The sequence below is a fragment of the Ambystoma mexicanum genome, chromosome 2p, assembly GCF_040938575.1.
Source record: "Ambystoma mexicanum isolate Mex_15411 chromosome 2p, UKY_AmexF1_1, whole genome shotgun sequence".
NCBI lineage: Eukaryota > Metazoa > Chordata > Amphibia > Caudata > Ambystomatidae > Ambystoma > Ambystoma mexicanum.
In genome coordinates, this window is record NC_090923.1 from 671,164,975 (window position 1) to 671,185,115 (window position 20,141).

Genomic DNA, 20,141 nt, shown 5'->3' on the forward strand with positions numbered 1-20,141 from the left:
GGTATTCCGACGGTCTGTATTAGATATGAGCTTGGGTATATCTCTCTACACGCAAGGGTTGCTTGGAATCTGCTAAACCTTTATAGGAAGCTAACACAAACAAAACCCATGCTCCAAACTGCAATCCTCCAAAACCCAGATTTTGCCAATGCGCCGTCAATGGTCCATCAATGGAATGAGCTATGTCAGGAGGTTCTTATTTCATACGATATTACGTCACAACTATTGTTAGAAAATCCTGATGCAGCCAAATTGAAGCTCTGGAGAAATGACTGGATAAACACCTGTGCCCAAAGAGCAAATTCAAGGTCTATGCAAGAGGTTCCGGGAGAAGCTAGAGCCTATGGCTGCGTGCCGACCTACTTGTCACGGTTTCCGGATCAGTGGTCACGTTCTCTATATCTACACTTCAGATTGAACGCTCTGCCGACGAAGGAACGGCTATGTTATTGGTCCCAACGACCTCACTCAGACCTTAGATCTCGCCTCTGTAACAGCCCAAATGAAACGCTGAAGCACTTGACGATGTCATGCTCTGGTCTTGAGAAAGAAAGAAATCGCATTTTTAGTACAATTACAAAGAACTTTAAATGCTTAACTCGTGACGATTGGTGGAAAGCCTTGTTTGATGGTTCTAACAAACCTGTTTTGTATGCTTTGGTATCTTTTCTTCAGGTTGCTAAAGCTCGCCTATTGGCTATGATAGCCATAAAAAATGAGGATTAGCCACGGGGTGGTCATGAGTTTGGGGTGTAGTCACTCATACTAAACCCACAATGCAAAGTTATGAGGGATGTTTTTGAAAGTCTTGTAAAATTGCTCCTATTTTTAAAGGTTTGTACAAAAACCAAATAAAATGATTAAAAAAAAAAAATAAATCCGTAAGAACGAAGTTAGAACTATCAAGAGCCGTAAGGTTCAAAGTGTAGCAGAGCAGAAGGCATTATGAAACTGCACATAACGAGAGTGGATCAAATATACCCAGAGAAGCTGGAAGATCAGGTGACAAAAGATCAAAAGAAAAGGAAGGAGGCGAGGAGAACTGGAAATGGCTAGCGGGGCTCTTGGCAGAGCAGATAAGTAAGCCATTGTCAAGTAAGCACAGAGATTGGCAAGCTGGAACACTAGGGGGTTCTCTCACCTGTTTGTTAACGAAGATCTGGCTGTGGGAATGTACAACGTAATTTATTTACACGAAACGTGGTTGAGAGAAACCCCGATTTTAGATGGGTATACAATCTACCTAAATCTGGCTATTAAAGCAGCAACGGGCCGGCCTATGCCCGGCCTCTTGATTGCAAACAACAATCAACTCCAATTTACTCTCTTAGAAGAACTCAATCCCAGTCCATATATTCAGCTTTTGGTCAGTAGAGTACCTACGTAACAAGATCGATCAGAAAAGATCTTGTCCCTCATAAACCTGTATTGGAACCCGAGAAGGCAGGAATTGAACAACTATCCAGAGCAGGTAGTTGCTTTGATTGACAACCAAAGAGAAAAATTGAGAGAGCCTTATATTTTCTCTTGGGTGGAGATTTAAATTCACAATGTTATGACAAAAACGGACAGGAATTTGATGACGACCCAGTGATGACAGCAGAATCCCAGACAAGGGGGCAACGCTGAAGAACCGCCATCAACTAGAGAGATATATTGATCCTGAGCGGGACCACGAATGGGGATACGCCGGGCAAGGCAACAAGGAGAGGGAAAACCGGAGGTCAAATCATCGACTATATATGTGTGTGTCCCGCAACATGATCATGTCAATCCAATCATTGCTGGTTTAAGAAAAGTCCTCTATTGACCACAATCTTTTAATCATGACCCGGTCTTCTTCAAAACAGAGCTCAGTATTTAAATATCCTGTTGACCCTGAAGTGATCCCAGGAAGGAATAGACTGAGGATCTGAGGGAACAAAATAACAGCTCTCGCGGAAAACCTTAAACTGGCCATATTCCGAACAGCTAACGAAAAAGGTAACCATACTATTGACTACCGTCGTTTATTTGAAACTTTTGAAACTAAGAAAGTGACTGTGATCAAACCAATTATTCATCACCACCATGTATTTGATCAAGCTGTTTCAGAGAAAAATAAATTAATGAATGGCTTGATTCGTACCCTGAATAAGCAAGCAATGCCGTCGACAATAGAGTTTCACTGCAACAACAGTACAGGAATTGGTGTAAAGTGCACAAAAAACGGCTAATACAACAGCATGCGGAAAACATGCTTCAAAATATAAGGTTAAAGAACACAGCTGAAATTTGGACCATAATTAACAGATTGGATGTGCCTCAGGAGGCTCTGGTAGCTAACCCGATTCCTGCAGCAACATGGGTAACATACTTCTCAAAATTCTTCGATCCTGATCAACTGGAACTGTCAACAAAGCCAAGGGAGAGCAGATTGTGGGACCAATTAGACATCAATGTGGCATCTGTACACAAGATTATAATTAAACTGAACAACTCTACAGCCCCAGGGCTCGATGGGATGTCCAACGCCCTACTGAAAGAAGATCCCTTGCAATGGTCTATTTTCTTGATGACGCTATTTGACCACATTATGAAAACTCAATCAATTCCAGCTACAGGAAAAAACCTGTGATCGTTCCAATTTATAAAAATGGACTTAGTTACAATCGCGGCAACTACCGCCCGATTGTGTTGTTGGACGTGGTGGGGGAAGGTATTTGCCTCACTCACATTAAAGATATTGGTGAAGTGGAGTATTGAATCGAGCCATAGGGATTAATGGCAAGCTGGTTTTGTTAAGGGCGTGGGAACGTCTTTAAATATCTTTATTATTAACATCCTAAAGTCTCAAGTTGAGAGAAGCAAAGAAAAGAAGATCTTTATGGCCTTTATAGATCTCATACAGGCCTTTGATACCGTCAATCGACCTAAACTATGGAAAAAACGACAACATTGAGGATGTCCTAAGAACACACTGAAAGTAATTCAAGATCTCTACTCCGAGACATCTTTGCAAGTAAGATTGGACAGATCGGGCATGCTGACAAAGGAAATTGTGACCAACAAAGGGCTTAAACAGGGATGCCCATTGGCACCCAAACTGTTCAATTTGTTTATTTCAGACATAGAAGATGCTTTTCACGACATTAGATGCTTTCCAACCAAGAGCGTTACATGTAGGGTAGGATGAATACTATATGCAGACAATGTAGTTCTGCTGGACCAAACGCCAGTGGGACTACAGAGACAACTCGAGGCATTCCAAAGGCAAGTGATCTTAAGATTAATCCATCCAAATCAAGGATCATGACTTTCTAAGCACGGAGGGAGCGGGTGTCTTTGTTGGGACAAAAAATCCCAGAAGTGAAGTCACTGACATCCGTGCCCCCTTGTGAATGTCTTTTTTTTATAGAATGGTTTTGTATCTTGGGGGGCATATCTGGGAATGTGTCTGAATACAAAGAAACAGGACAGCCCAAGACTAGAACTCCTGAGAGCCAAAGCAAAAAATCTGGCGAGCCAAGGAAGGATACTGCTGAAAAGATTTTGTGGATTTTCAATGTCCCCATTGATTTTGTTCTACCGTATGAAGGCCCTCCCCATTCTAAAGTATGAAGCAGAAGCATCTTTCACATTTCACGCTGAGAACTGGTCAAGGATCGAGGGGACTTTTTGGAAAAGAGTGCTTCGTCTACCAAAGAGCACTCCAATTCAAGCAATTTTAATGGAATTAGGCCTTACAGCAATGAAAACCGTAGTTGTTGGAAATCCCTCTCCTTGTACCGAAAATGTCTTGATGGCTCGAAGACAGGAGGTTTTGCGGTCCTAAAGGAAGCCTTGGCAACTAACGACACATTGTTAGAATGGAGATCAATTTGCAGAGCGATAATATCGGAATTGGGTGAATCTGAGCTAACTTTGTGGGAGAATCCAGGCAATGTTAAAAAAAAAAAAGCAATACATCCAGGACTGGATTACAACCCAGGAAGAACGCCAGCCGTTAAAACTCTATGGGAAACCCTTTCAAGAAGAAAGAAAGCTGAATTTGCTGCCCAAATACCATGTGCTATTTCCTAACTGTTATTTTAGGGACCAGTTTGTGATTTTGACCGAATCTACAACCGACAAGGGAGATTTTGAGTCGAAGAAGGAATAGTAAAGGTGGGATAACTTGCACATTGTGTCAGAAGGAGGACTCTTATGAATCAATTGAAACATCCAGTATTATTCTGTCCAGCAATGAAGGACACCAGATGGAGTTTAATGACAGAATTAATAAGAAATATGGCTCCCGATCCATGGAAGACTGGTGGAGAGAACTTTTATTGGGGAACCAAATTCCAATAACCTTGGCGCTGGTGCAACTAGTGTTTAACTATTTTGCGAATATCAGAGTGACAAATGAAAAACTGAAATGAAGAAAATGTTTCATTTAATTAGGATGCAATATTATTAACTGTATGTTTTTACTGTTTGATTGGAAAATGGCAAAAGGTTAACTGTACTGTATAACAATATAAAGCAAATACAAAATAAAGTAATGGCACCTACGTCTGTGCTGGCTACATGAATGTTGGTTTGAAAAGTATACATGACTAGTACTGGGGTATAGGTGCAGTGTCTTATCTTCCAAAAGAATGGAATTTAAGTTTAAGGGAAGTGTTGGTGTCCATTAAGGGGTAGCAGTGGAACGAGCTGGGTGTCAGTCTCACGAGCTGCTCCTTATGTTACATACACAGCATGTTAAACTATGTAGATCTATCCACAGGAGATAATGGCCCTAAGAGGGGCGTCCTTCCTTTCATGCTTGGCACACATAAGAAGGGCGCTAACTATGTTACTTTTAGATCATTTGTGGGACGCACCAAATACTATTTCCGTTTATGTCCTTTAGATAATACGGGCAGCATATGGGGCATGTGTTAGGTTGCCCCAGCTAGACCAACTGCGTGCAAGCTCAAAATTACACCTCTATCTGGAATATTAGTGCTTTTGGGCTCCAACGAGGCTTACGTTTCCGCAACTTGGTCCGGCGCTATTAGCGCCGGATCATGAGTTGTAGGGGTGGGGGTGGTAAGGCCCCTTTCCCATTGGGTCTATTGGTCCCAATGAGGCATTTTGGGCGACACAATAGCACCTCTGTAATAGCGCTGCAAACAAACGGAATGTGGCCAGATTTACCTCCAGCTCAAAGCTGGTAAATCTCCAACTTTATGCCCGAACTTGGGATTGGGCAGAGCGGTAATGCAGCGGTAATAGCGTTACCACTGCATGTTTACCCATCCACCCAACATGCGTTGATCCCCCTTAGTGGCTTGGATCCATATTTAAATGGAATGTAGGTTCCTGAAATGTGTACCCTACACCTTAGATTTCAACTAGATATATTGACCATCAAAGTTGTGCCACGGAAGCGGGTATCGTCGCAACCATCTGACCTGCACTATTCTTATGGGCAGGGACAGGAAACAGTAGTCCGTTTTCGTTTTTATGGAGACAATACTCTTGCCTTTTTGCAATTTTGGCTACATCCCTTATTGAGTGGAGACTAGGTTATTTCATCTTCACAAAACAAGCACAGTCAGAGTATTCCTAGTAATTGCATTTAAGAATTTGTGATGTGCCCTCTCTAGATGCCAGACATTTATAATCCTAATGAACTGTAATGTTTATAGGTTTGATTGGAAATGCGTACGTTTGTTTAATAATTATAATGCCTTTGCTGACCAGCGAATGGAAAGGGTGGCCTTCAGAGTATTCTTACACATGTTGGTAGTCTTTTTATATTCCAAGAGTCCCTTTCTCCACTCCCTGTGGAATGCACTGTTGGCCAATAATGAATGTGCTTGGAAGGATAGAATATGAAGGCTGCCGTCAGAAAGATATGGCTATGGGGAGGGTATAGAGAATTGTTATTCCATGGGTCTGAATATATATATGTGCGCCTGTATTGGATTTCACATAGCGCAAGCCTTGCTGTGAAGCAGCAGAGCCCTGCACAGCAAAGGGGTACAGTAATGGGAAACAATAATATGGCTAGAAGCAGCAGCAGCAGAGCATATCCAGGCTGCAGCCAGAAGGTTGCATGGTTTCTCCCCTTCTTAAGATGCTACCACCAGGGACCTTCCTCCTACTGTTGCCACGTGAAGCCTTCCCTTTTCCTTCCCTCTGAGACCCTACTCTATCCTTTCCTACCCTGCTCTCCCCGACCTTGCTGCACTGTGTGAGGTTTGTCTCCTTTCTAATTTGCATTATGAGCACTCTCTGATATCCTTGCTGCTGTTTGAGGACTCTCTTCACCCATTGCCGCGTAGTGAGTCCTCTGCCACATTCCCAGGTCTAGTATACCTAGCAGGCTTAAGTAGTTCCAAAGGTGGTACTATCACCGATCGAAGACCAGCAGCTCATGCACCACCAAACATGATTCTACGAAGGGATCCATTTAAACTTCTCTGGTTTGAGTTTGACTAGCTCTCCAGAAAGTTAGCCTAGTGCTCTTAGAAAAAGTGTGCTTGGAAGAAGGATTGTGATGTTAGCCTTGATATGTTCTAGCTGCGTGTCCACTGTACCATACCACTTATTCGCAACACACGTTGCAAAGACAACAGTTTTGTCTTTTATGTAGGCATGGAAGAGGCATTTGCCAGACTGCCGAAACAGTACTACCCTGTCATAAAATTGTAACAGCTGAAAAATGGTGTGATTACCAGGTCATATGATAGCAGTGCATGGCAAATGCTTATCCAAGACCTATGCCCAAGCTGAAAGTGTTGACTTTGTCATTTCTTGTTTTTAACAGAATAGCAGTGCATCGAACAGATATAGATTAAGTGGCCAAAGGCACACTTGGATAAAATATTTTTATTACACAGAAAATAAACATCAGCAATTAAGACATTAACTGTCAGCAGATTACTGAGAAATTAGAACATTATAAAAATAGATTAAAAATAACACTGGCAGGAAAAGGGTTTAAATTACTGCTTGTTAGTGATAGTAACTTGTTTTAAAGACCCAATGACACCTGATGTTTTGTTGTGTTATCTTGCATTCATATAGCGCCTCCTGCCATAGTCTGTGGTGTTTTTGCCTGTCCGAGAGGAACAGGAGGAGTATGATGGAACATTCAGAAGTGGTAGGAATGAGAAAAGCTGGAAAGACAGTTGGGATGAGGGTGAGTGATACTATGCTCTGGAAGGCATGAAAAGGAAAAGGTGGAGGACCTATGTGTGCAAGTGCACCAAATTTATAGTGGGACTCAACTGCATTCTATCTCCTTCTTGGAAAGGGCTTTGCGCTTTATTCATGGACTGGTTGTAGTGGGGGGGTGCGCATTGAATACTGCACCGTACACACAGAGCTCGCAAAATCCTAGATGCATTGAGCAAAAATCTTCAGGGGAGTGCAGCCTCTCCTCCCCACACCTCACCCCTTTACAAAAGATTGAAGAAGAGTCATGTATCAAAGCGTAGGACATTTAAGTATTATGTTAGGCTCTGGATTGTGGGGGACAACATGTGGTTGCTTTTCACATAACTTAAAGAAAAATGCACACAGAGACAGATGGCCTCAGTTTACACCGCACAATAGGTTTAGTCCCAGGTCTTTTGGTTGTAGCCCCGGATAGAAGTTTCGGTGCTACAACCAAAATGCTAGCTAGCCTGAGTCCCGCCAGTCCCGACATTAGCTTAGCCCCTGATCTTTTCCAGATCTAGCAACACCCCTGGTTTCTTCTATGGTAGTGGTAGCTGACTCATAGATGCATTTAAAACCAGGGAATTTTGTTGATACTAAATCCTGGTCAATGATTTAATTTTCAGGCCTTGCTCTTGCAGCCTTTTGCTCCTGGGTAAACAGACAGTGCATGCCTCCCCAGATCAGTGCATTTTTGGCTTGATTAACACATCAATGCTACAGATAACGAGTACTTCTGTGTCAATTGATCTATAGATGTTTCACACACTAGCTGTAGCCTGCATTAAAGTTTTCGGTTATCCTGTTACAATTACTACATTATGTATGTTTTACATATAGGCTCACCGTCGAATCTGGAAAATTACATTCAACAAATGTGTGATTGTGGACATATCATTCATGCCTCCCTCTGTGCCTGGTTCTTAGATCTTGCTGAAATGAGAGCGCCTGGAAAAACGAGTGCTAGACGCATCAAAACATCTGAAGGTCGTGTGCCACTACATCCTGTAAATGTCACTTTGGGGAGGGGTCAAACAACATCACTTCCTGTAATGTCATCAGAGGTCAAGGGCTGTGTGATGTTACTTCCACTACCCCTGCTATTTTGATGAAATGACGTCCCTGCAGGTCCGGAGTGTGTAATTGTGTTCAGGTGCGTATGCAGTTTGAGCATGTCCATGGATTTGTTCGTGCCTACATAAACTAACAATTTGGTTTGTGTTAGGAAGCTGACTGCTTGGTCCACTTGCTTCCTGAGGTAACAAGTGGTATGGCTGCCATCTTGAAAGCAGTCTCCCAATGTCTGACTCTAGCAACTGAAGGCCTGAAGGTCACCAAGTTGTCCCTGTGGACTATCCACAAAACACAACTCATAACTTCCCCCTGATTATAGTGGGCTTCTACGACTGTGTAAAAGTGGGGCCCTGGGCATGCTCTGCAAACAGTTTTTATGAAGTCCCTCTTAAAAATAAGAACTTATTATCATCATAAGGCGGCTCATGGTCGCCTTTAACATACAAATTATCAATAGCGCTCTCATATATTTTAAGGCAATACTATGGTGTTCATGACTGGGGAACTTTCTACACACACAAGGCGAGGGATGGGATGGGGACATGGGGGACCCTGAGTGTACCTCTTCTGTGGCCTACATCATGGAGTGGGTGGTTGTCCCTGGCCACCAGTTTCACCCCAAATACATCCTCTAATCTCCTGCATGTAACTTCATCCCAGAGAGGAATCTGAGCTGAGAATCAAATGCTGGTTTGCCTGAATTAGTCTAGTTTATCATATTAACCCTTAATAGAGTAGAATAAGCTATTTTTTTTATCTTAACCTTTGTAGGGGATTGTATGGCCATATTAAAAGTGTTCACAATGAGTATTGGTTTCATTTGTAAATTAAATGAAAACTCTGTCTTCCATTCCCAATGAAGAAGACTCCCATTTAGAACCGAAATTGTTGATCACAGAATATGCAGAATTTGATGGATTCTTTGACCAAGGACATCGCCCTTACATTTGTTTGGTTCTTCCCTAGATTGAAAAATGCAGAACAAATGTTTTAATGTGTTGATCAGACTCCCGAGCTCTCAACTTGATCAGGAAGCCAATAGCAAAGCAATAGACTGGCATTTGACAAATATCAGGCAACTTCAAAATGTCACCCAAGTTGCTGAATGTTTTCCCCCTCACCTCAGACGTGCAAAAAAGGCATTTGTGATGTATAAGGGGCCTGCATTTTACATGCAGAGAGCAACATCAGAATGAGTCAGTTAGCACTGTATACTGGCTCATTCATCGATGTTACTGCTAATGGATTCCAGAGAGAAAGCGTCAACATTGAGCTTGTCACAAAACCAGGCTGAGCATTGTCCCCTCGACTGCAAAACGTGCAATTGAGAATGTGACGTTGGGTTCAGTGGAAGATAACTTGGTGAGCATACATTGAAGGCGTTGCTATATACCTATGGCATGCCTTTGCTAACGACACACCCTGAGAAATCGTTTGTAATAATTCTGAATGTAATCAAAACGTAGATTCTTAAATAGTTTTTATAAACGAGCATTTAAAGTAAACTCATGCTCTTTTCTCATGCATATTTCATAGGGGATTGTATAGTTGCACAGTTCTAAAGGAGTGATGACTTTTATATTTTATTTCTGGAACTCACATTTTCAAAGCCTCGGTCTGGAATAGGATCCATCACTTGGATCTCTGTCTGACATTGATTAATGGGAACATTGTACAAAGCAAAGGGCTGAATGCAGGCTGTTGGGACAAGCGGAGCATCCTCAAAATGAACAAAGTTCGTTATGCTTTGAACATCCCCGTTAGTGCAACCAGAACATGCTTGCACTGGAAATAGGACGATGACATGCGCCATGTGTTTGATACTACAGTCGAGCCGACTCAACCCTTCAGAGAAGTGGAGTACCACGAAAGGGTAATAAGAGTGACATTGATTATTACAGCTCTTGGATGATGAAAGAATCGAGCATTTAGCACTATATGAATCGCCAAAATGTTTATTATTGTACGTACGGACACAATGCAATTTAGACAGCACCTGGAGTGCCAGAGGTATTTTAAGGCGGATTCTGGGGAATGGAGGCGATTGCTGCTTAAGTCCAAATCATTGTCCATTTGAAGCAACCCGTTCATCATCCTAATGCAGGTGAAACCGTAGAGTGGCCAGCATGGATTGAATGTTGCTTTGTGTCGGTCTGTCTGTTCACAACTAATGGCGTTAGGTCAAGTCCTGTAAATATGTACGTTCATCAACAGAGTGATGTATTTACAATTGAGAAAGAACCTGGAGCTGACGTATTTAACAGAGGTTCGTGCCACATTGTTAAGATCATTGTAATACTTACTTTGTTTGCTCACCCCAAGAGTGGAGGTTTTTGTAGCTCAGCTCTTTGATTAATTCTCCAAATTCGTATGTCTTACACAGCTACTGGTTGGACTAGACTATCAAACAGGACATAGTGCTAAACAAACAACCTTAATATTTCTGAAAGTAAGGTGCTCTCACTTCTTGCAGATGTTCCAAAATTAACATCAAGAGGTCTATCCTACCCATACTTTTAAAGGCCAACATCCGTAAACAAGTCAATAACAAAAGATTTAAGTAAAACCGGTGAAATGATTTACAAATGTATAACTAGATCTCGTCCATTTCTTGTGTGAGGAGTTTCATTCCATGAGTTTTTTTTCTGGAAGTCCTGACATCAGTTTGTAATACTGTGCTGTTTTTATATTCCTTTTTGGTGACTAGGTGCATGGATCATGTTTGAGGTCTATGGTTACAGTGTATGTAACATAAAACCCTAAGTAAAAGAATAATGTAAGATTAAGGGTAACACAGGCCATTGTTAAAGACTTCATATTTCCCCTACTCTCCATAAACTGGCAGATGGTTATCTCGCTTTTGATTGGCATCTTGCCTGAAGAGTTAAAGAGGAGTGTTGAGTAGTTGATGAACAGGTATGTGTAATGTGGTGCCTAGTTTTAATGTGTGGTGTAAGTGAACTAATATGTTTACACTAATGATTTAGGTTTTGATACATGTATTTATTGTGCATGCGAATGGTTGTTTTTGTTGATCTGATAATTATATGTACAAATGTATTATGGCTACACAATTTTACAAATGCCTAGTGATCGTATGGTTTTATAAAACTAACAGCATTTTAGCAAACTTGAAGCTGAAGCTGAATTGGAAACCCAAAAGTCTTCTCGGCCTCAAGGCCTCTCGCCTCAGGTGCCTCACAGCTAAATGAAAGGACCTCCTTATTATGCCGTCTCGAGGGTCCGTGAGCTAAGCACTCCCTGCTGACAACTGTGTGTGACCTGCAGGTCACAAGTTCAAATTGAAATGTAAGCTATGCTGTCCACAGCCTGTCACTCTGTTTATTGGGCCAGCCAGCCTTCACTAGCACCGTGCTTTGAAACTAACACTTCAGTAGGAACCAGAGCAGCTAGAGCGACCGGGGGCTGCGAAATGTATAAATAAAACAAACACTATAAAACAATGTCTACCGGTCCTTTCTCTACCTAGTGATGTAAATCTCAAAATTCCCAACTTCTAAACTTTATAGAAAAAAAGGGAAAGCTCACTTTTAGTAACTATTCCCGCCTTCTTCTGCGGGGGTGACTTTCCTTTGCTCTCCGATTGTGGAGTGCATTTTATTTGTGCGGTTGTTTTAGCCATTTACTATAAATGCTGCACTAACACTTCTGTATTCATGGTTTGTGATTTATTCCGTTTTCGACTGTACAGAGCTTAGATGATTCAGCCAGTTGTGTACTTAAAACAAATGCTTAGATAAATAATACATAGTGTCATAGCTGCTTTAAAAACACAAAGTGACTTTAACAAATCTGAGCCACTTTAAAAAGTGGTGTGGCCCAAGGGGGTTGGGAAGAGCACGCGTATGCCTGCTTTCTACCAACCTCAAATGGCATCATGACAGCGTTCAGGGGAGGACCAAAGAAGTTAGGATCATCTCCCAAATTATCCTGCACACAGTCCCCCACACAGTTCCCCTCAGGCTCTGTTTCAACCCATCCATTTGGTAGTAATCACCTTTCTCAATTCCAACCCTGACATTAAAGCAAGAGAAGAGTCTGTTGGAAGTTCGAAGGCATGGAGGTGAGGCAGGATCTGCTCGCTGCCATTTTCAAGGCAGTAAAGTTGATGGATGCGGCTTAACCCTTGCCCAACTTGTAAACAATAAACACGGCACATTTGTGTGGGTAGGAAAAGGATGCAGCAGCTTTATTAGGGAGTAGATAACTTGCATGTGTTAAGTTTTGACCAGACAGACAGATTCTACGCTGAGCGGCATCCTTACAGTTACGCAACGCCTGGGATACCTTGCTCCTTCTGCCTGGCTTACATGATCACTTGGTTTCCCAGGTCTCCTGACCTCTTAGACCATCACTTGGTTTCCCAGGTCTTGTTAAGTGCGGCATGGTATTCAGATGTGCCTTTGAAGTGACCACCGCAACACCAGGGAAGGTTAGCCAGTTTTAATGATTTATCCATAGCCATCACGCCAGCCACCAACTGCCATTAGTGGAATCCTGGATGATGATGTCCACAGGGTTCTACAATGAGGACCTGGAGTCGGTGATGTCATGCCATGTAACGGTGCATTATTCTTAAAATGCCTGCCTTACCATTTAGTCTTACCCTTCCTTGGGTCATATGCCCTTGGTGTCTATAGTGTGCCCTAGATATGTTGCACTCTGGACCCCTGTTCGGCATTTTGCCAATTCGATAGTTGAATGCTTGTCCTGTAATATTTTCGAAACTGTATGTACCCTTCTATCGTGCTCCATTATGTCCCGTCCACATACCAAAATGTGATCTTTAAATAAGCTTATGCCCATGATACAACCAAATAATTCTTGAATGAGACACTGACGTCGGACTTGGTGGGCAGAGTTTCAGAAGACCAGCCTAGTTTCTTGGATCAGGCTAACAATCTGGACCAGCCAAACAAAATCAAGGTAGCATTGGCCGCGGTCAAGACTAGGTCTCAGGAAGGGTGTGGGAGATCGAAATCCTGCAATGAGCACACACAGCAAGGGATGATTCTGTGGCGGGACAGTGGTGATTTCTCCTCTCCTGGTGAAGGGATCAACTTGATTGCACTGCAGCACGTCTCAGGTCAAAGGGGGGCACAGCAGCAGCGCACCCTCGAAGTTTGTCACCACGGCTGGGTGACACAGTGGCCGGATGCACTCAGGTTCAGGCGTGCTCTCCTAATTCTAGACCTAGTGCGCATAGGTGTACAAAACTCGGCAGGAAGGAGAGTGCCTTGTACCCAGTGCTTACAATCTCCAAAGACTCAAGAGTCAACTCTAGAGGGTGGCAGTTCCAGAGCAAAGGTCCTGCACAAGCTGGTCAGTTCACTGGTTGACCCAGGAACACTTCTGAGAAGGCTCGCTTGCTCATTAAGGTGGAGGTGCCGTGAAAAGTTGTACCCACTATTCAAATGGGTCGAAGCGCCAAGGTAAGGGATCCAACTATAGTACCCTCAACTGCGTCAATTTCAGATTGGCAGGAGGACCCGTTTAGAGACTTCACAGACACAGAAGAACCACAGGCAGGAGAGATCACACACGACCCAGACACACACAGTGAATGGGATGACTATGTAATAGAGAAACCAAGAAAACGTGATTCTCCAGTGGAAACTTCACCATCTGATGACCTGGTATCCTTTCGCACCATTATTGGCAAGGCAGCAGAGCTTTTCAAAATTCAGGTAACCTCAGAGGAGAAGAAATCCGTCCTTTACTAACACAGAGATAAACCAAGAAGAACTGTCACTACTATCCCTCTTTTAGACAAAGTCTGGGATGCAGGCGTAAGAATCCTTTCTACACCTGCTCTGGTATCACAAGTAGAGAAAAAATGTAAGGCCCCAGACACGGCTCCTCTATGCTTAAGAAGGCACACAAAACCTGACTCAGTCATCACAGACGCGGCAAGAAAGAAACAAGCAAACCCCTCGTCACCACTGACAGCGCCACCTGACAAGGAAGGACGAAAACTTGAAGCCATGGGCAGAAAGGTCTCGTCATCAGCTTCTCTAACCATCATAGCAGGTAATGCTCTAGCTATGACAGCTCGATTTGACAGAGAACTTCGTATATCAAAACGAACCAAACACCTGATGATCGGGAGCCGGTGTTGGGTCCGTCGACCCTGGGCCTGCAGTGTGTTGGTCCATCGACGTCGATGGGTGTGGGGGCTGGTCCATCCAGTTACCCGCTGGTGAATCCACAGGCGATGCCGCTCCAGGTGCTGTCCACATTGCAAGCCTTGTTGGGCCAGTTTGGATTCCAGGTTGCCTTCTCTGAATGTAGCGTCAAAGCTGCAGGTGTTCCTCCACATTCGATGGCTGCGGCTGAGTTGTCGGCTCCTCTGCAGGTGAACGAAGATCGTCCACGTTCCCATCCTGAAGAGGGTGAGCTGCCGGACTCTGAATCGGACAGTGTGCCTTGGGAGACCATGGGCCTCATTACGAGTCTGGTGGTAACCAGGCGGTAAAACTGCCTGGTTACCACCGGACTCGTATTACCATTCCGCCTCCGTGACTCCCGGAAATACCAGGGCATTACGACCCTGGTGTCCCGGGAATTCCGGATGCAGAATTTCAGTTAATCCCCATTCCCATTGAGTCCCATAGGACTCAGTGGGAATGGGGAAGTGGAAACACCGGCACCATCTCGTGATGGTGTTGGTGTTTCCACGTCCACCTGCAGGCGGGTGGTGTTAAACCTGGCGGGAACATCATCTCCGGCCTGCAGGAGTCGGGATCGGGCATTCCGGAATTAACAGCGGCGGCAGGTTTACCACCACTGTTAATTCCGGACCGCCCGACCTGTAATGAGGCCCCATGTCTACTGGCTCCTTGTCCCTGTCGAGGGATCCGGCGTGGGATTCGGATGTCGAGATGGAACTACCTCGTAGTCCGGCACAACCCTCTCCGCCCAATGATGTTGGGGCGTTCCACGCCATGATGGTGAAGGCATGTGTGGAATTTGGGTTGGCTCCTGAGGAGGAGCAGAAGGAGTGTTTCCTGTTTGACCACATGGGCAAGAGACGAAAAGCTGTGTTCGCCGTGCCTATCCTGGACCACATGTAGCAGGAGGGCCTGCGCACGATGCGACACCCCTTCTCAGAACCAGCTGTCAAATGGAGGCTGGAGAAGAAGTTTAAGGCCCCAGACTCTACACTGAAGTGCTTAGTGTCGCAGCCCACTCCTGAGACGGTGGTTTCGGCGGCGGCTAGCTGGAAAGCCAGGAGTCAGCACAAGTGTATTACCCCCTCCTTGACAATGATGCCAGGAGACAGGATGCCTTCGGTAAAAAGGTTTTGACTGTTGGGGTGATGACAGTGAAAGTGGCCAATTCTTTGACCATCATGGCTCGCTATGATCGTGAGATGTGGCATCGGTTGGCGCCTCTGTTGGAACATCTACCTGAGGAACACCATAAAGCTGCCATGCTGTTGGTACGCGAAGGGGAGGAGGTGTCCAATCATGGTATTAACATTGCTGCGGACTTGGCGGAATCTGGTTTTAAAAAGATTAACAACAGTGTAGTGCTGCGTCGACAAGCCTGGCTTAAGTGCACAGACTTTTGCCCGGAAGTGCATTATAAAGTTCTCGACATGCCCTGTGAGGGGAACAGTTTTTTGGGGAGAAAAATTGATGAGGCCCTCATGGGTATGAAGGAGGACTCTGAGACTGCTAAATCGTTGGGAGCCTTGCAGAGTGGGTGCTCGTTTCGCCCCTTTCGTCCCTTCCGTGGGGCGTCAGGAAATGCCCGGGTTACTTCCCCCAGAGACCGGGGCTACAGTCGGTCTGGTTACTCCTCCCAGGGGTATAGGAAGTCGATGCAGAAGAGTCAGGACTTTCAGACCTCCAGGAGAAGAGGTGGGCAGGCCTCTTCCTCCAAGGGAAGACGAGCTAAACCACAGCAATGACTGTCATCTAGAAAATCTCCTGTGGGTTAGGGTAGCACTGGACGAGTGGTGCAAGATCACGTCAGACCGTTGGGTGTTGGGCACGGTGCATCTGGGCCACTCCCTGGAGTTCAGGTGTTCCTCCATTCCTCCAGTGCATACCATACAACCTCACCTTCACATTCTACGACAGGAGGTTGTACTTATGCTACAGAAAGGGGCTATAGAATTGGTTCCTGTGGCCGAGAAAGGCCAAGGGGTTTATTCCTGTTACTTTGTGGTGAAGTAACGCAATGGCAAATGGCAACCCATACTGGATCTTCGGGCGTTGAACAAGACTCTGCACTGCCTGAAGTTCAAGATGCTCACGCTTCAGGAAATCGTTCGGACTGTGCAGCCGGGCATGTTTCTGGCCTTGTTGGATCTACAGGCCGTATAATTCCACATTCTTTTGCGTCGACGGCACCGCAAGATTTTGCAGTTTGTCGTAGGAGAAGATCATTACCAGTTTCGAGTGCTCCCGTTTGGTTTAAAGTCGTCCCCCAGGACATTTACAAAATGTTTGGTGCCGATAGCTGTGTGGCTCCGACGGGAAGGTCATCACGTCTACCCATACCTGGATGACTGGCTGGTACACAGTTCGCCACCCTGGGAGGCGCAGGGAATTCTCAGCGCTACCATGCAGCTGTTGCAACGGCTAGGCTTCCCCGTGAACTTCGAGAAGTCCTTTCTGTCGCCTTCCAAGGACTTGGTTTTTCTGGGGGCACAGTTTCAGCTAGGTCTGGTGAGGCCCTCGGACGAGAGGGTTTTGAAGCTCAGGCAAAAAGCGGCAGAGTGGAGGATCGGTACAAGGTTGTCAGTCCGGACCTACATGTCACTGCTGGGGCCATGGCATCCTGCTTTCCACTGGTGAAAAACTGTTGTCTCTTCATGAGGCCGGTACAGGAATTCCTTGCCGACCGATGGGCTCAGAATTGCGGATCGTGGTCCGACAAGGTGGTGATCAACGGCGTTATGGTGGAAGCTCTTCGATGGTGGCGGTGCTCGGACAATCCGGTTCGGTGCATGCCGTTGCTGGAACCGGAATTCCCCTTTACAATTGTGACGGATGCCTCTCAGACGGAATGGGGGCGCATCTCGAGGACTCGCAGGTCCATGGCCTGTGGTCTCAGGTAGAGTCGCGTTTCCACATCAATGTGCTCGAGTTGAGAGCGGTACATTGGGCCCTGAAATCGTTTCTGCCGCGCATACGCAGTTTGGTGGTGAGGGTGTCGATGGACAATACCACCACGATGTTTTATCTCAGGAATCAGGGGGGCACGCATTCCAGGGTGCTGTCGAAAGAAGCACAAGAACTCTGGCATTGGGCTCTGTTGCACGACATCAGCATTGTGGCTTTTCATCTGCCCGGAGTGTTGAATGTGCAAGCGGGTGTGCTCAGCAGGGAGGTAAGCCAGCTCCATGAGTGGCAGCTGAAGGAGCAGCAGGTGTCCATGCTCTTCTGGAAATGGGGCCATCCTTCATTGGATCTCTTCGCAACGAGGGAGAACAAGCAGTGCAAAGAGTTTGCCAGCGGGTGGGCTCACCCCGAGTCTCTAGGGGATGCGTTCTCGTTTCCATTGACAGACCGGTTCGCTTATGCATTTCCCCCGTTTCCGCTCATTCGACGGACCCTCCAGTGGATTTGGAGATACCCATGTCGTGTGATTCTGGTGACCCCGTTCTGGGCCAGGCAGCCGTGGTTCTCAGATCTCCTTTGTCTGTCTGTGGCGGAACCGATTCGGTTGGTAGTGACGCCGGACCTTCTGTCTCAGGACAAGGGCGCTGTCTGGCACCACAATCCAGGATCTCTCAGTCTGGCGGCTTGGCTCCTGACTTCTCCGAGTTTGGCCTGCTAAAGCTTTCTGGTGACAGTCGCTGCATTTTAGAGGGAGCAAGAGCTCCGTCCACGAATGCCTCCACTGCTTGTAAATGAAAAAGGTTTTGTGTGTGGTGTAAGGGCCAACCTGAGGTGGACCCTTTGAACATATTGCCAGAGCAAGTTTTGGCATACTTATTGCAGTTACCAGAAAAGAGTCTGGCATTCTCCTCCATAAAGATACACTTGGCAGCAATTTCTAGATTCACTCGGAAGCAGCATGCAACGCCTCTGTTTAGTGATCATCTCATCAAGCATTTCTTGAAGGGGTTGTTTCGGACCTTTCCCCCAGTCAAGGAGTTTCCTCCGGTGTGGAGCCTTAATGTGGTTCTGTCACGTCTGATGAGACCTCTGTTTGAACCAATGTCGTCAACGCCTCTGCAGTTTTTGTCTTGGAAGGTGGCTTTTCTGGTGGCCATTAGTTCGGCTAGAAGGATGCCTGAGTTGCAAGCTTTGGTTGTGGACCATCCATACTTGAGGTTCTTCAAGGACAAGGTGGTGTTAGCTACTAATCTGCAATTTATCCCAAAAGTGCCTACAACATTTCACAAACTCTCTTCTATTGTGTTACCCGCTTTCTCTGCTTCAGCCTCCACGCCTGCAGAGCGGTCTTTGCATTCGCTGGATGTGAAGAGGGCGTTAAAATTTTATTTGAATCGTACTCAGGAGTTCAGACTTTCAAAACAGCTGTTTGTGGCTTATGGACCGTCTGTCAAGGGACGGGCAATCTCCAAGCAAGGACTTTTTTTTTGAGTGTCATCTGCTATATCATTCTGCCACACTAAAGCTGGGAAGCCTTTGGAGAGAAATCCGAGGGCACACTCGACGAGGGGTACAGCTTCGTCGGTGGCATTATGGTCACGGATTCCGCTGGTGGACATTTGCCAGGTGGCCTCCTGGGTGGTGCTGCATACCTTTACTCAACATTACTGTCTGGAGAAGCAGCATGGTGAGGATGTGCAGGTGGGACAGGTGGTCTTGCAACGCCTGTTTCAATAAGGTATGCCCCGCAGCTTCGGGGTATTTGTTTGAACTTGATCACTGAATGGGTTTCTTGTCTCATGTACGTGATTCTGTTTCTATATTGGTTTGCATTTGCACTCCGCCATGCATGATGGATACTGCTATGTAATCTATTTACAGCATGTGAATCCATGAAAGTTCCAATGCTGGAGAAGGGAGTAGTTTCTTACCTGTAACTCCATTTCTCCGGCGTTGGTATCTTTCATGGATTCACATGCGCCCGTCGGCCGCACCTGCATGCAAAACTGGCTCGGGTTGCCTCCACGTGGGAGGTTAAAATCTGAGGGGAAGCCGCGGGGGCGGGGCTATTTATACCCTACGTCCTATTGGTGGTGGCTAAAGCACCCAAAAAGGACGTTGATATCACACTAAAGTGTTAATGTTTTCCATAGGAAAACGCTAAATTAGAATGACTGAGGTTCCCCAGCCTGACAACGGGGAAAATTCACAGCATGTGAATCCATGAAAGATACCAACACTAGAGAAATGGAGTTACAGGTAATAAGCTACTCCCTTCTGGGAGATACAGGCCGCTCTGCTGAAATTCCTGCGGCAGGGGAAATAAAGCGAGAATAGCCAGGGAAGTCCTGACCTTGGGGCTCCCAGACATGAAACTATACAACATGGCCACCCGGCTGAGGGTCCTTATACCCCACCTTAGAGCACAGAGAGAGCGCCAGTAGGTCAGGCTAAATAACCTTCACCTGTCTCCCACCACTGTAGGGGAATGGCTGTGGGTGCCAAGAAGTAAGCTCCCCGTAGAATCTGGGATCACCCCATTGTGGGGATCATGTGGAATATATGGAGACCGAGTGCGGAAATGCAGGGGATAACTACATTGCCTTTACTCTTGAGTCACATCTGCGTGCCTGGTGTATGAAAGAAGATCCTAAACCCTGAAAGATTTCAGACATGGTTTGAGGCAGGTCTGGAGAGTGTTGGCCAACTTTGGAAGGGAGGCATCTGCATGAAAGGTCCTTGGATCCAGAACTATCCTCCTAGGGGACCTAAACCTTGGCCTCCAGGATCCTA